This window comes from Quercus suber, unplaced genomic scaffold, assembly GCF_002906115.3.
Source record: "Quercus suber isolate HL8 unplaced genomic scaffold, Cork oak 2.0 scaffold_92, whole genome shotgun sequence".
NCBI lineage: Eukaryota > Viridiplantae > Streptophyta > Magnoliopsida > Fagales > Fagaceae > Quercus > Quercus suber.
This window is the reverse complement of record NW_027069557.1, coordinates 153,081-167,147: the sequence shown is the minus strand read 5'-3', so window position 1 is coordinate 167,147 and position 14,067 is coordinate 153,081. Positions and strand designations below refer to the sequence as shown.

Below are 14,067 nucleotides of genomic sequence, written 5' to 3'. Positions count from 1 at the left end.
ACAATTCTTGTCAGTATTCAAGCTTAAATTCAATTACACCTTAAGCCCTTGGAGATATTTAAATAAACTCTAACTTATGATAGACCTCTTCGGTCATATACTTAGTTCAGAATCAATACTCCGTAATATTCTCTGTAAGTGTTATACAAAAACCAATTCAAGTAAAGCATCTAATTATTTAAGTACCAAAAAATATATATAAAACCTTCATATCATTCATTGCTTCTTATGTTCATTAACAATTCTTATACAATCCATTTTTTCCAATATTTGTGTAAGCAATTTGTATCACTAGTATGATATTGTTATTAAATCTGCTCAAGTTACAGTAGTTATCGTTTAATGTCATTTGCAATAAGAATAAGCCTCATAATATGTGCAGTGAATATATAGAAAATAAAAGAAAAACAATTTCATTGATCAAAAGAAAGTACTTTGCAATTCCTTACATAATAATAATAATAATAATAATAATAATAATAATAATAATAATAATAATAATAAACTTAAAAAAAAAAAAAAAAAAAACTAATATAAGTATGAAATAAAATTCCTAAACATTTAAGCCTTCATCTGAGGGGCCAAAGGGTCAGTAGTCTGGCTGGACTAGGTAGTAGCGGCATCTGAGGCTTGGTCCTTAAGTTCAGGAGTTTTCTTCTTCCCCAAGTCTTTACCCATATCTTGAGGATCCTCAGCTTGCTTGCCCTGATCACTGAGCTAACCAGACTCTTTAGGAGCTTCAATATGGGCAGAAGGGATTTGGCCAACCAAAGGCTACTCCGAGGCTTCTTGGAGCTGTTTGGAGGGAAAGGAGTTAGAACCTGGGAGTTTGCGAATATCAAGATCGTAGTAGATGCTCCCAGGTTGCCTTAAGTTAGATTCCATAGAGACTCTAACAGCATCAAGGGCTTTACCCAAGGTTATATCATAGTAATCTCTGCAAACTATGGAGAACTCCTCTGTGAGTCTGACTTGGGTTTCCTCTACCCCAAGCTTATATGCGGCCTGCTTTTCAGCCTCAACTGCCTCCTTGGCCAATTGGGAAATTTCCTTAGCTTTCTAAAGCTCAGCTCAAAGACTTTTCACCAGCTTTCTCTCTGTCTCCAAATTAATCTCGGTCATGTGCAACTGCTGGTGTTGGTCTTCGGCCTGCCTCTCAACATTTTTAAGGCCTGCATCAAGACTATTCCTCTACTTGGTCATCTCTTTTAGCTGCTCGGACAGCTGAGAATAATCTTCCTTCAGTCTACCCAGAGATTTTTCAACCTCAAACCGAGAATAGGCTTCTACTTGGGCTTCACTGTGAGCGTTTTTATCCACTCCTCGGCCACAAAAATTTGTTGGGTAATCTACACAACAGAATTGAAAAATTGTACTATAAAGTAAAGAAAAGGGACAAATAAACATGATCAACATCTTAATTAAAGAAGTGGATTAATTCACTTACCATGGCTAAATCCCTCTTAAGGGATAGGAAGAGTTCATGTTGGCTGAAGTGCCTGTAAGCCTCCATATCCTTGGGTAGGAGAAATGGCTGCTCCAGGGCTTCAGCAATGAGACCTGCCTTCCCCCCTTGATAATTTCTAACAGAGGTGTCCCAAAGGAAAGGAGTACCATCCAACTCCAGCTTGTGACACTAGGTGCGTTTTCCTCATTGCACCTCAGCAACGAGAAGGTCTTCTCGGCTTTCAATAGATGAAGTTCTTCTGCTCCGTTGGTCCCTGACCACTCTCTGTTGCTTAGTTCCTATTGGAGGCACCACCTCCCCTTCTTCAATATCTGTAATGGGCCTTTTCTTCTTCAGATCTGGTAATGGCTTTAGGTCGATATCAGAAGGGACCTGAGGAAGTGGTGGAGGAAGATTAACAGCTGGTTGAGACGGACCAGTCTCTTTGGCCTCAGGCACTTTTTTCCTAGCCTTCATTAGGTCCCTTAGGCTAGCCATTTCTTCTTCTTCTTCTTCTTCCAAAGAACCGTCTGGAAGGGCAGTTATTAAAACGGGGGCGCAGACACTGGACTGTCTGTCAGTCTCCACTTCAACATCTAAAACTGGAATAACCTGAACTTCTTTTGGTATTTCTTCTTCAAATAGGAATTGATCAATCTGTTCCTCAAGTGAAGAGGTCGAAGAAGCAACTCTTTCCCTTTCTGCGGCTGCTTCCAAAGGAACCTGTTGAACTAGCTGGATGAGTTGCGGCACACCTATGGATTTGGATGTGGTACGGGGGCAAGACCGAAAGGAGCTAAAAAATTTGGCCGAGAGACGTCTATTCGGTTTATCTAATGGTCTCCTTGCCTTATAGCATTGCCGATCAATTGAAATGAGTATGAAATTGGCGTAAAACCAAGGATAAGATGGGCAACCCGAAGTTGCCTGTCTTCACACACAAAAATCTCTAATCTCAGTAAGTAATTGAGTACAACAACATTGGTCAAACTGAACCGATGAGCAATGTGTGTTTTATTTGTTAAACACCACAACATAATTAAGCATAATTAGAAACTTAAGAATACTGATACAAAGAGAAGAAAAGCTACTAAAAGACGAGGACCCTAGATCTATTGTTAGGAAACCTAAGTCTAGGATATCCCACCTGGCTCCCCTAGTTGGGTTGGGCAATGAAAACCGTCGTGTCACGTACCCGAGATGATCAGATAGTCATCTTTCATCCCATTGTTAGATTTAGGAAGGCAGGAGATGAGCTTAACAATGTTAGATCGAGATTTAAAGTCAAATCCCGCCCCCTTTTGTTTATGACACTCATACATGTGTACTATGTCAAGCCAGGTGAGCTCCAAGCCTAAGTGTCAGTTCAAATCATCAACTGCTCCTAAGATCCTAAAGATGTTAGGCGCACACTGTTCGGGACTAAGCCTATGGTTTCGAAGATAGTCTCTAGTAATGGGACCTATAGAGATAGTCAACCCCCCTTCCAAGAAAGCGATGACGGAGATTATAACTTCCCCCACTGTTCGATCTATTAACAGTCCTTCTGGGGGACAATATCGCAAACCTACATCTTGAGATATGCGATATGTTTCTTTAAATTTTTCTATTTGGGTAGGACTATCCACCAAATACTTAAATCTACCCATTTCGGATAATCAAGAAGAAGGAAATACTAAAAAATTGATGGCCGAAGAGAAAGTGATGATTCGAAGAAATTGGAACTTACATAAACTGGGTTGGGGAGAGATCCTTAGATCCTTAGTAGGATTCTTATGAATTTGTGAGAAAATGATACTAATGATTTGAAAAGCTTTGTAAGTTTGAATACTGGAGCTCACTGGAGAGTTTAAGAAATCGTGAAGTAAAGGAGAAATGATCTCCTTCGAGGCTTTATATAGAGGTAAAAAAATAAGTGAGAACTATCCCGCCAAAATTCTAAGGAAAAACATCATCCGTTGGATCAATGGCTCACCGTTGGATGCAAAAGACATAACACCGCCTGGAGCAATTAATAGCGCTTCGTAAACACCGAAACGTTAATGACAATGATGAAGCGCCTAAATCTATGCTCTCACGCGTGTAAATTTAGGTATTTTTACATTTTTTAGCCTTTATTTCTATGATAGATCAAAATCCTATTTATTCTTCCCGAATGTGAGGGAAAAATTAAAATTTTGAGGGCCTATTGTGGGGATAAAAGCCCAAATTCACATATTGGACCTTGGGCCCTATATGAGGATGGGGGTCCGTCCGAGAAGGAGTAAATAATTAGAAAAGACTCCGAAGTGGAACATCACGTAAGGAAATTATCAAGAAATATCGTCCGAGGAGACTATCCTTCTTGGATATGAAGAATACTGGTCAAGCAAATACTTGGGCGAATTGGGCAATTTTCCAAGAAGTTCCAACAATAAGAATGAACTTCATACACATATAAAGATGATAAGAATAAAGAAATATCTAAGAGAAAAGTTGCTACCACTGCATTAAATGCACTGCAACAACTTTTCTGGTTGCATTTATATAGAGAAGACCCCTGAATAGTGCAGCCTCAGCTACCACCACTCATGGAGAACTAAAGAAGATACTTGATGGGACATATACTCAAGTGAATGCTTAGATGAAGAACAAGTGTATGATAAAGATAGAAAAAAGAAAGATATATAAATGTAAAGGATCTCTCATGAGAGAGGGATTGAAAAATGGAAAAAGGAAGAGAGAATTAAGATTTACTGTAGCTCTAAGAAGTATATAAACAAAAGTTGGTCTCTTCGGACAACAATTTATTCAAATTTCAAGTATATTCTTGCACTTATTAATCTGTTAAACCTAGATTAATTGTTGTTTAGTTCACAAACAGCTCGGTTTTTTCACCCACTCTCTACAAATTCATTGTATTGGGCTTGTTGGGCTTATATTCCATACCTCTTAGGTTTAGGCCACAAATACAGACCCTACAGCTTTTATGCGCTCTGGTTGTGCCTTTTATATAAGTACTTTGTGATGATTGATTTGGAGTCACTGAAGCAATTAAGGATTAGTTTCTTAAAGATTTATAAAATACTTTATAAGCAATCCTAACATATTTATTGCTAACAAAATCAAAGGCCATAGCCTCATTTAACAATATATATATATATATATATATATATCACTGTCCCTTTTCATTCTTGGATTCATTAAAGTTTCTTGATAATTTTCTTTATTGGGTTTTGATAATCTGTGTGTGTTTGTTCTATATATGTAGGCTGTTTGGGTACGGGATGGGAATCCATTTATTGCAATTAGAGGACCCGGAGAGCATGCCCAAGAAGACTGAAATTAATCCAAAGGATAATCATATCTCTTTCCAGGTAATTTTGGATCTACGTACTGTGTGTGTGTGTGTGTGTGTTTGGTATACGGTTTAATTTGGAATTCTTAACAAATTCTATGGCAGCGTTTTGGTTCCGCTAAATTTTGTGATCCATTGATCACTCTGCTAACAGGACCGTGAATAAAATATATATATATATATATATATTTCCTTTTTAATTTCCTTCTTAGAAAAAGGATTTTGAGTTTGTTGGTTTGATTTGATATTATTATACTGAGAAAGTTGAGTCATTTGAGCTATTGATTTAATTTATTTATAATAATTTTTTTAGTTTATTATTTGCAATTTGTTCCTATCAATATCAGTATCAGTATCAGTATCAGTATCAGTTATGTTATTTATTTATTCTTAAATTAATGAGCTTCTTACTATGGAGATATTAATCATATTATAAATCTCCTTATTACTAGAATGTAACTATGTATCAATGATATTAAGAATATATTATTTGTTTTTTTTAACACTATATATATATATAGCTGTAACTCAGAATCAGAACGGAAATACTCATTTCAATATATACAAAACCAAAATGGAGACTGAAACTGAACGAATAACTTTGATTTTATTTTAATAATGGTTTTTTTTTTTTTTTTGCTATGAAGTTACTGCTCATATTATTTAAATGGTTCATTCAGAAATAAAATTGAATAATTGAAGGGGAAAAAACTAAACAAAGAAGTGATACAAAAAAAATACCTGTTGAGGGCCATTTTTGAGAAGTCATAGAAAAGGAAAGGAGCCCAACAACACAAACCGAAAGGAAGTTGGCCAAAAGATAGAAAACAAGAATCATTAAGTCCAAGCGGCAAAAATAATGAATCACAAGTCTATAAAATAAATAAATAGGACTTAAGAAAGCAAATGGGCTCAAAAGAGCCCGAAAAGAGAGAAATAGCAAATAGCAAACCCATGGCCATTGTATGATGTGAAAAAGTAAGAATGGGTCGCAGCAGGCTCAAAGCAATGTAAGCAAAGAGAGTAGGGGATCGATGGCAGGCCCACAAACCCCAAAGATGAGTATGAGGTAATTGGGTCAGGAAGCCCAATAAAGTTAGTAAAAGCCCATAGGAACATAAAGTTAGGAAAAGGGCGAGGAAGCCCAAGACAAGCAAATGGGCCGAGGATGCCCAAGGGAAAACCAAAGGGACACAGGAGCCCATAAGTGAGAAAACCCATGGTCATGTTAAGCCACTAGGGAAAGAATGAACAGCAGGCCTAAAGAGACCCAGGAGGATTGAGTCATTACAGCAGGAATGACAGAGTGACATGGCAGGAAATAAGGGCAATCAAGAAATGGGCCAAAAGAAATGTAAGGTCTAGTATCAAATAAACCCAGCCCTTAAGGGGAGCGGGAAATTAAAAAAAAAAAAAAAAACAGCTAACATAAAAAGGGTCAAAACGAGCGGCAGATTGTGCAGAAAAGCCTCCAGACCACGGCAAACAAATGAGCAGCAGACAGATTTTGGACACATGTGGAAGGAAGGCATGCGCAAGGCTCAGGCACCACCAGCCTATACCCAGCCAATACAGGACATGGTGAGGGTATGGTTTGGTGGTGGGGAGAGGGGAAAAACCTATTTTTGGGGTTCCTGCTGAGGCTCTTTTGGGAGAAGTGTCCTGCTGGGATGACATACTACCTAAAAGAGGCAAGTTGAGCTGGAACCACTAGGTGCAGGTCATGAGAGCAGAGAGTGAGAGAGAACCCAGACCATGGTAGGAAAGGGTGCCATGGCAGACAAACAAACAAAATACCCTTCTTTGTCTGGTGAGGGGGAGTGGCACACAGGCGATCTAGTGGTGGTCGACCAGTACACTCAGACCAGAAAAATGCAGTTAAGGGCCAAAACAGTAAAATTCGGTCATGGCAGGCACTATAAAAGGGGATCTTTGCCATGTATTGAAAGAGGAAAAATCATAACCTAAGTAACAAGAATCTCTAAGAAAAAACTAGGAAGTATAAAAACAAAAGAAAAGAAAGAAAGAAAAGATCAGAGTAAGAAAATTAAGAAAGAAAAGAATAGAATAGGGAGTGAGATTGGCAAGCATGCACCAATAGGTTGATTCTCTCTCTCTCTCTCTCTAAATCCAGCTCTCTGTCAGAAAAAATAAAAGGATTTCTCCTTTGGGCATTAACCATTCAGGTCCGGTTCCCTTAAAGCCATTAATCCCCACGGTAGGATCTTTCTTTGGAGATTAGCTGCATTGAGATGAAGCGTTCTTCCCTTTTTGGTTTTTTACTTCTACGAACCAAACTTAACTTGATTAATATTTCTTCCTGATTAACTCATATTACCATTTACTCATTTATCTTCTTTGTAAAAGTCATTGTTATCACTGTGATTATGTTTCATAAAATATGGATTATTTGGTCATTTTCTATTAAATAGTCAGAGGACTTTGTTTTACTGTTATTATTATATTTGCCTGCCATAACTTATCTGAAACAGCTCTGCCTGCCATAAACACACTCTTGGCAGACGAGGCATAGTTTGTGCACAAGCCAGTCCAAATTGAGTTGTAGTTAGACCAGTCTTAACTCTCTTACTCAAAACACTCGAGCCCACTATCGCAAGAGGCAGCTCAGCCCAACACACACACAAAGAAAAGGCCCCTACAATACCTAAAATAAAATAATAAACAATTCAGGCATTAGTTTCTTTTGGATGAATGTAGAGAGAAAAGGATGACCCCTGCCCAGCTTTTGGGGAAATTTTAGGTAAGTTTTTTTAGCTTTAAGAAGTAATTTTGAGGGTGAATTGGATTAAATTTCATTCTGCAAATTTATTTTGCAATTTCTTTGAGTTGTATCTTAATATTTATTGCTTGTATTTCTTACATCCTGAATCTCTGTTACAAACTAACCAACCTATGGTCAAATTGCTGATAGTTGAAGCATTGGCAGGCGCCCTTAAAATATTAACCTATCATTGGAGTTCTAAGACTAGTGGTTGTGAGATTTCATTTTAGACCTCATGAATTGGGGAAGTATTATATATAAGAAAGAAAAAAGGAATAAAGATTTTCTTTTTACCTCAAAACAGAGCCTGAGTTATATATTCCTATGATACAATACAAGATACAGATCTTAAGCCTAGCCCAAACCTAAGGTGTTTTGGTCCCTCACGTGATCCTTGACCTATCCTAGGAGAAAATCAAAGGAAAAACAATATGATGTTATTTTGGAAGAGTATGATTATTGAAATACGGTAGAATGGTTGGTAAAGATTAGTTGATACGGTAATGCACTGGCAGTATATAAGAAAGTTGCAGCTAAATTTACATTTTGCAAATAAATTATCGAAAATAAAAAAAAAAAAAAAAATTCTCAAACATACATGTTCCATACATGCTATAGATACATGTTATATACAAAACTCCCCTCGTGGATTTTTCATTACACTAAAAAAACTCTGGGTTCCAAGTATAAATTACACTCAGCATCTCTATAAGATATAATATAATTATTTGTTTTATACGTAAACTAATAATATAGAAAAGATTAAGTATTACATTCAAATCTTTAAAGGGTTTTGTATAAAACTATTTTTTTTTTTTAATTTTAATGTGATATACTGACATGTGATGTGACGTGACTATTTATATGTTTATCTGTACGAATCTTTTATAGTGGCATACATTAATTATTCTACAAATACAACAAATGTTATTAATATAAGGTGATTTATTTATTTTTAGATGATTAGTTATATTGATGTGATGTGAAGTGATGTCACTATTTATATGATATATTGTCGATGTTGGTTAATTGTGCATCCTCACATCCTAGATTAATTTATGATAGAATAGAGCACTATATTTTCACAATACTCTCATAGTGAAAAAAGTGATGTAACTATTTTATAAGATATATTGTCAATGTTGGTTGATTGAGCATCCTCACATTCTGGATTAATTTATGATAAAGAGTTACATATATTGCATTTTCACAATACTCTTATAAAAAATTGTAGATAAAAAATTATTATTAGTTTTAATTTAAACTCATTACTAAAACTACTTTTTTATTCACTAATAACAATAGATCACTTAAAATTAGTTATGAAAATATTGTGGACATAATATTTCTCTTAATTTAATTAGGACAATCTAATGATCATGTTATTTGCAATGAAATTGTAATAAAATTTATAACATTATCTATAACAATTTTGATGATAAAAGTTACAAAAATATGCATGATGGGCAGTGTGAGAGCATGAGTGCAGTTGAGAAGAAGCTGAAGGAGATGGTGATTCTTATGTGCGATCAATGGTGGAGGAAGGTGGGATTCATGTTGATCAACTCTTCTTCCATGACCCTGATGGCTTCATGGTGGAGATATGTGATTGTGACAACCTCCCCGTGATTCCTTTAGCGGGCGAGATGGCTTGATCTTGCTCGCGCCTAAACCTTCCGATGGTGCAGCATCAGCAGCAGATCCGAGTGATTCAACAATAAGAAACAAGATTTGTCAGGTGGAGTTGCTGACAATAAAAATCATGAGAACTGCTTGCTTGTTTTTATTTGTGTGTCATTTTCTATTTGCTTAATTAAGTTTTGTAATAAGACAATATTTGACAGTGAGAACTCATACAAAGTGAGGACTCGGGTTTGTTTAAAAACTTTTAAAATTGGAATCTATTGATCTGTCTTGCCTTTTTAAATCTCAAACCTATCATTTTCTGATTCATTGCCAATGCCATGTTGTTGAAAACACTTAATTTAGTTTATAAATTCAACTTAATCTAAGTGGGTCAGTGACGTAGTTATATAGTAGTATAGTACGGGCCGTAATGCTTCACAAACAAACGGGAAATGGTTCATATACTTTTTGTTTGTACTAAGGAAGTTGCTGTTTTTATTTTTATTTATAGGGACGAAAGAAGGTTTTTCTTTTTTCTTTTTTATATATATAAAGAGAAGTTGTCCCAATTTTGGTTAGGTTTTTGAGCTACCAATCAATGATATTTTAGAAATCCTATAGATTGATAGTGTGGTGGATTGAATTTAGAATTTTTGAGTTTACATTGTATCCCAAACCAATAAATCCATCACCTAAACAATGGAGAAGGTTTATCTCCAAACTAGTAATGTGAATTTTAAAAAGAACAATAGTTAGATTGCATTTTTTTTTTTTTTTGTTCTTAACATACATATTAAATTTCATTCAAATAAAATGTTATACACTATTCGATCAATAAACTTATTTTTTATGCATTATATTTTATCACAAAAACTTGAAATTTAAACATGTTATTAATGATATATCTATTGATTTTTAATCTTCTTGAAATTTTGCAAGTATAAAAGATAAGAGTATATAATTCAATGGTTAAATTTTCAAAATTTAGAGTCAATTAAAAAGATATAAGAGAAGTTTTAGTTTGGAAAGAAATCTTTTTCATAACCGTGTTAGAGATGAAAAAATTGTGTGGAAATCTGATTTAGGCTTATTTCTTTTGAAGGAAAGAGACCTCTAGTATTGCATTAAAAAAAAAAAAGAGGGAGAGACCTATCGTGGACGTGATCTATAAAAAAGAAGTATTCTAATTCAAAGTTGATGTTTTTGTTCAGTTTATATTTCAGAACGAGCTACACGTTACTCGCCCCACCCACCAGTGCTACGAAAATTTAGATGCTAACGTTTGAAAGTGACATTCTGTTTTACTACAAGGTGAGCTCTAATTTTTCCAAAACAGCAACGAAAAATGATTGGCCAATTTAGACATGTTACACTATTTACAAGCTCGTTTTCATAATTGTCACTCGCTTGCCATTTTTATGGGGACCTACATGCAAAAGACAAGGGAAAAACATATAAGGATTCAGATCCTCTAAAAACTAGAGTTGCATAAAGTTTATGACCACTTGGAATTAATGGGGGTTTATTTATGATAGTCTTAGAGCTTTTCATCTTTAATTAATGGAATGACCTAACCATTAACCAACCATTTCTCCTTCTCGTGGAATTTAAAAAAAAAAAATGTGACCCTTTACCACTATTTGGTTTCATCTTTAATTAATGGAATGACCTAACCATTACCAACCATTTCTCCTTCTCGTGGAATTAAAAAAAAGGTGACCCTTTATCACTATTTGGTCACTAGAGGACACTGCAAAAATACCTTCTTCTTTTTTTTTTTTTCTTTGATAACATCTTTCTTCTTACTAAGCGTCCGTTTAGATTGGGTGTTTCGCCCAATCCGTGCGTCTGCATTTTTTTAGTAGGTCCCATAGATACTGTTTATGAACCTACAAAAGTCAGCAAAACATATATTTCTAGGTAAATTTAGGTTCCACAGTACTTTACATACCTTTAAAATTATTTTGCTACATTGTTTTCAGCAATAAGGAGTTGTTTGGATTTCTTGATTTCCATTACCCATCACCCAATTCCCATCACCCATCACCCAAAATCAATGGACCCCACAGGCCAATGCTTGTTTGGACGTCCTAACTCAGTGATATGGTTCCACAGTACTTTACATACCTTTAAAATTATTTTGCTACATTGTTTTCAGCAATAAGGAGTTGTTTGGATTTCTTGATTTCCATTACCCATCACCCAATTCCCATCACCCATCACCCAAAATCAATGGACCCCACAGGCCAATGCTTGTTTGGACGTCCTAACTCAGTGATAAACCCATCACTCACATCTCTGGATTTTGAGTGATGAGAGAGCGAATTCAGAAATAACTTTTTGGAGTTTCTGAAAACAGAAATATGAGTAACAATGGCATTTTGTGTAATTTTTAGCAAGTATTGGGGCCCATAGTTAGACAATGTCACCTCAGTTTTTAGACTCCATGTGCCAACACTGTGCTACCAATGGCTCTAATGGCCCAATTAAACAAAACACCTACCACAGTTATCACACACATCACTTTCACAGTAAGACAGCAGGGCCCGCGTTTTGGAGTTTCTGTAATTGAAATCCATGACCAGGTTAAGGTGCCAAACAAGGGTTGGTGATTTTTGGGATATTTTGAGTGATGGGAAATGAGTAATGGGGTGATAAGTGAGGAGTGATGATATTTGAGTAATGAGTGAGAAGTTATAGATTTTTTGGATCCAAACATGGCCTAAGTTTTCAGTTTTTAGCAAATAAGCAGTATCCAAACATACCCTAAAGTCACCGAGAATAATTGCAGGAATCTTTATTAAATTCTAACTGAATATTGTAAGGTTAAAGGGTACTCACGTCATGAGTACACACTACACACACAAATCTAAAGTGCGTTCTTGCCAAACATACCTCGAAATAATAGGCACATTTAAATGTTCCGCATATAATTAACTTTGGAAAATAGTTGAGTTCCTCTTTTCCAAATATATATAACAAGATTATTAGTATTATTATTTGGTTAAAATCATAAGGAACATCGAGGGCTGGCAGTGACTCTTGTCAATGGTAGGACAAGTCACATATTAAGTTAGATTCAAGTATATCCCTTCTAAGACCAAAATGACAATAGGGTCTTGATATATTTGCCATAGTAGATAAATAATTTAGCTATTTTGACAAACTTTGCTTGCGATTTTGGACCAATCGTAACATGGCTTGGGCTAAACTGCTGAAAGCAAGATGTTTCCCTTAGTTTTCCTTTCTAGATAGGGTAATGGGCACAAATAAGGGCAGCTGCCAGCCTTCCTTACCAGCAAATCTTTGCTCAAGTAAGGTTTGAGATGGAAAGTGGGCATAGGGATCTCAATTCCTTTTGGAATTACGAGCTGGTTTGTTTAAGATACTTTGAAAACCTTAGAAAATGGCATTTGTAAAAAAACTAGACTCCCTTGCGTATTTGAAACGGCGTTTTATGTTTTTTTAATATCGCAAAGTGATTTAAAAATGTGTGTTCATAGACGCCTAAACAAGCGCACCCTATAATTGGCTACTTTATGGACTTTTATAAAATTTAATTGATGGTCACTTTCTTTGGAATAGATGAACTTTCAAAGAAGGCGACCCCACCCCACCCCCTCCCCCCAAAAAACTCATTCTTATCAAAGCCATCCCTGTTCTTATCTTCCATTATACGTCTAAATAACTTTTTTGGCCCTTATTGATTGGTCAAATTAAATAACTTTTTTGGCCCTTATTGATTGGTCAAATTTACTTTCACATTTAGACTTCTAAGACCTTCCAACCCCTTCATCTTTTCACATTTATGGTGAACATCATCATAAATTTAATTAGTGTGATCCACCATAATATGAGTGGAGAGAATACCATGTCACCATACGTCAAAAGTATCTCATAATTACTTCAGTTATAAAATATAAATAAAAAATATTTTAAGAACAAGTATATAACAACAATTTAAAAAAAAAAAAAATCAATAGATAAGGGAGGGGTGATTTGAACCTGGATGTTAAGTTGGAAATATCATCAAGTGCCAATTGAACTACAAACGACCTCTAACAATTGGGTTTAGTTTCCATTTCATTATTTTTATTTAAATTATCATTTTCATAGTTCTTCTCAATTATGTTCTATTTTGGTCAGCCATAACTAGTTGCCATGAGACATACATTGTTTCATCCAATACAAATTGTATAGAGGCACTATCATCATTTGCTTTATTAGTTCAAATTTGGTAAGGATGGGGTGTAAAATTTATGTTTTACATCATCCAATAAGAGATTGTTACATCCACATTTTACTTAAAATTCAATACATTCTACCATACCTAATAATATCTATATAAACTTTCAATTTTGTTGGATTTATATATGGGTATTAGAATTTTTTTTTTTTGGTTAGATACAAGATAGAAATTCTACTCTAATTTAATCTAAGTGTATATGTGTGTAAAACTCTCTTCTGGAGACTTGAACTCTCGGCCCTTACCTTCCACACCCCCAAGTACTTATACTTATAGAGTGACCATCGCACCAAGAGTATGCGGTGGTTATATGAGTATTAGAATTGATTAGGTGTGGTTGCGTTTATTCTTAAATATATGATAAAATGATGTAACATGTTGGAATTAGAAAGATAAAATATAAATTTTACATCACATCCTTATAGAATTTAATCTTTTTTTTTTCCTCTTCCTTTTGATGGTTAGCGTTTACTTAATGCTAATGGTGTTAAACAAATTTTGACTCTAAAATTTAATCAGTTACTTTTCAAAAGCGTAGGATTTAATTTGGTACTTTTGAAATTATAAAATTTAATTTGGACACCTCTAAAGTGTTTTTTTTTTTTTTTTTTTTTTTTTTTTGAGAGAAG

At 35.1% G+C, this 14,067-nt stretch overlaps 1 long non-coding RNA gene across 1 annotated transcript; it reads left to right on the top strand.

Moving 5' to 3' along the window:
- Positions 1–4,599: 4,599 nt before the first annotated feature.
- On the top strand, positions 4,600–9,500 carry LOC112040219 (uncharacterized). Its single transcript, XR_010629349.1, has 2 exons — positions 4,600–4,803; positions 9,037–9,500. It is a non-coding gene; the product is annotated as an uncharacterized LOC112040219 (long non-coding RNA).
- Positions 9,501–14,067: the final 4,567 nt, after the last annotated feature.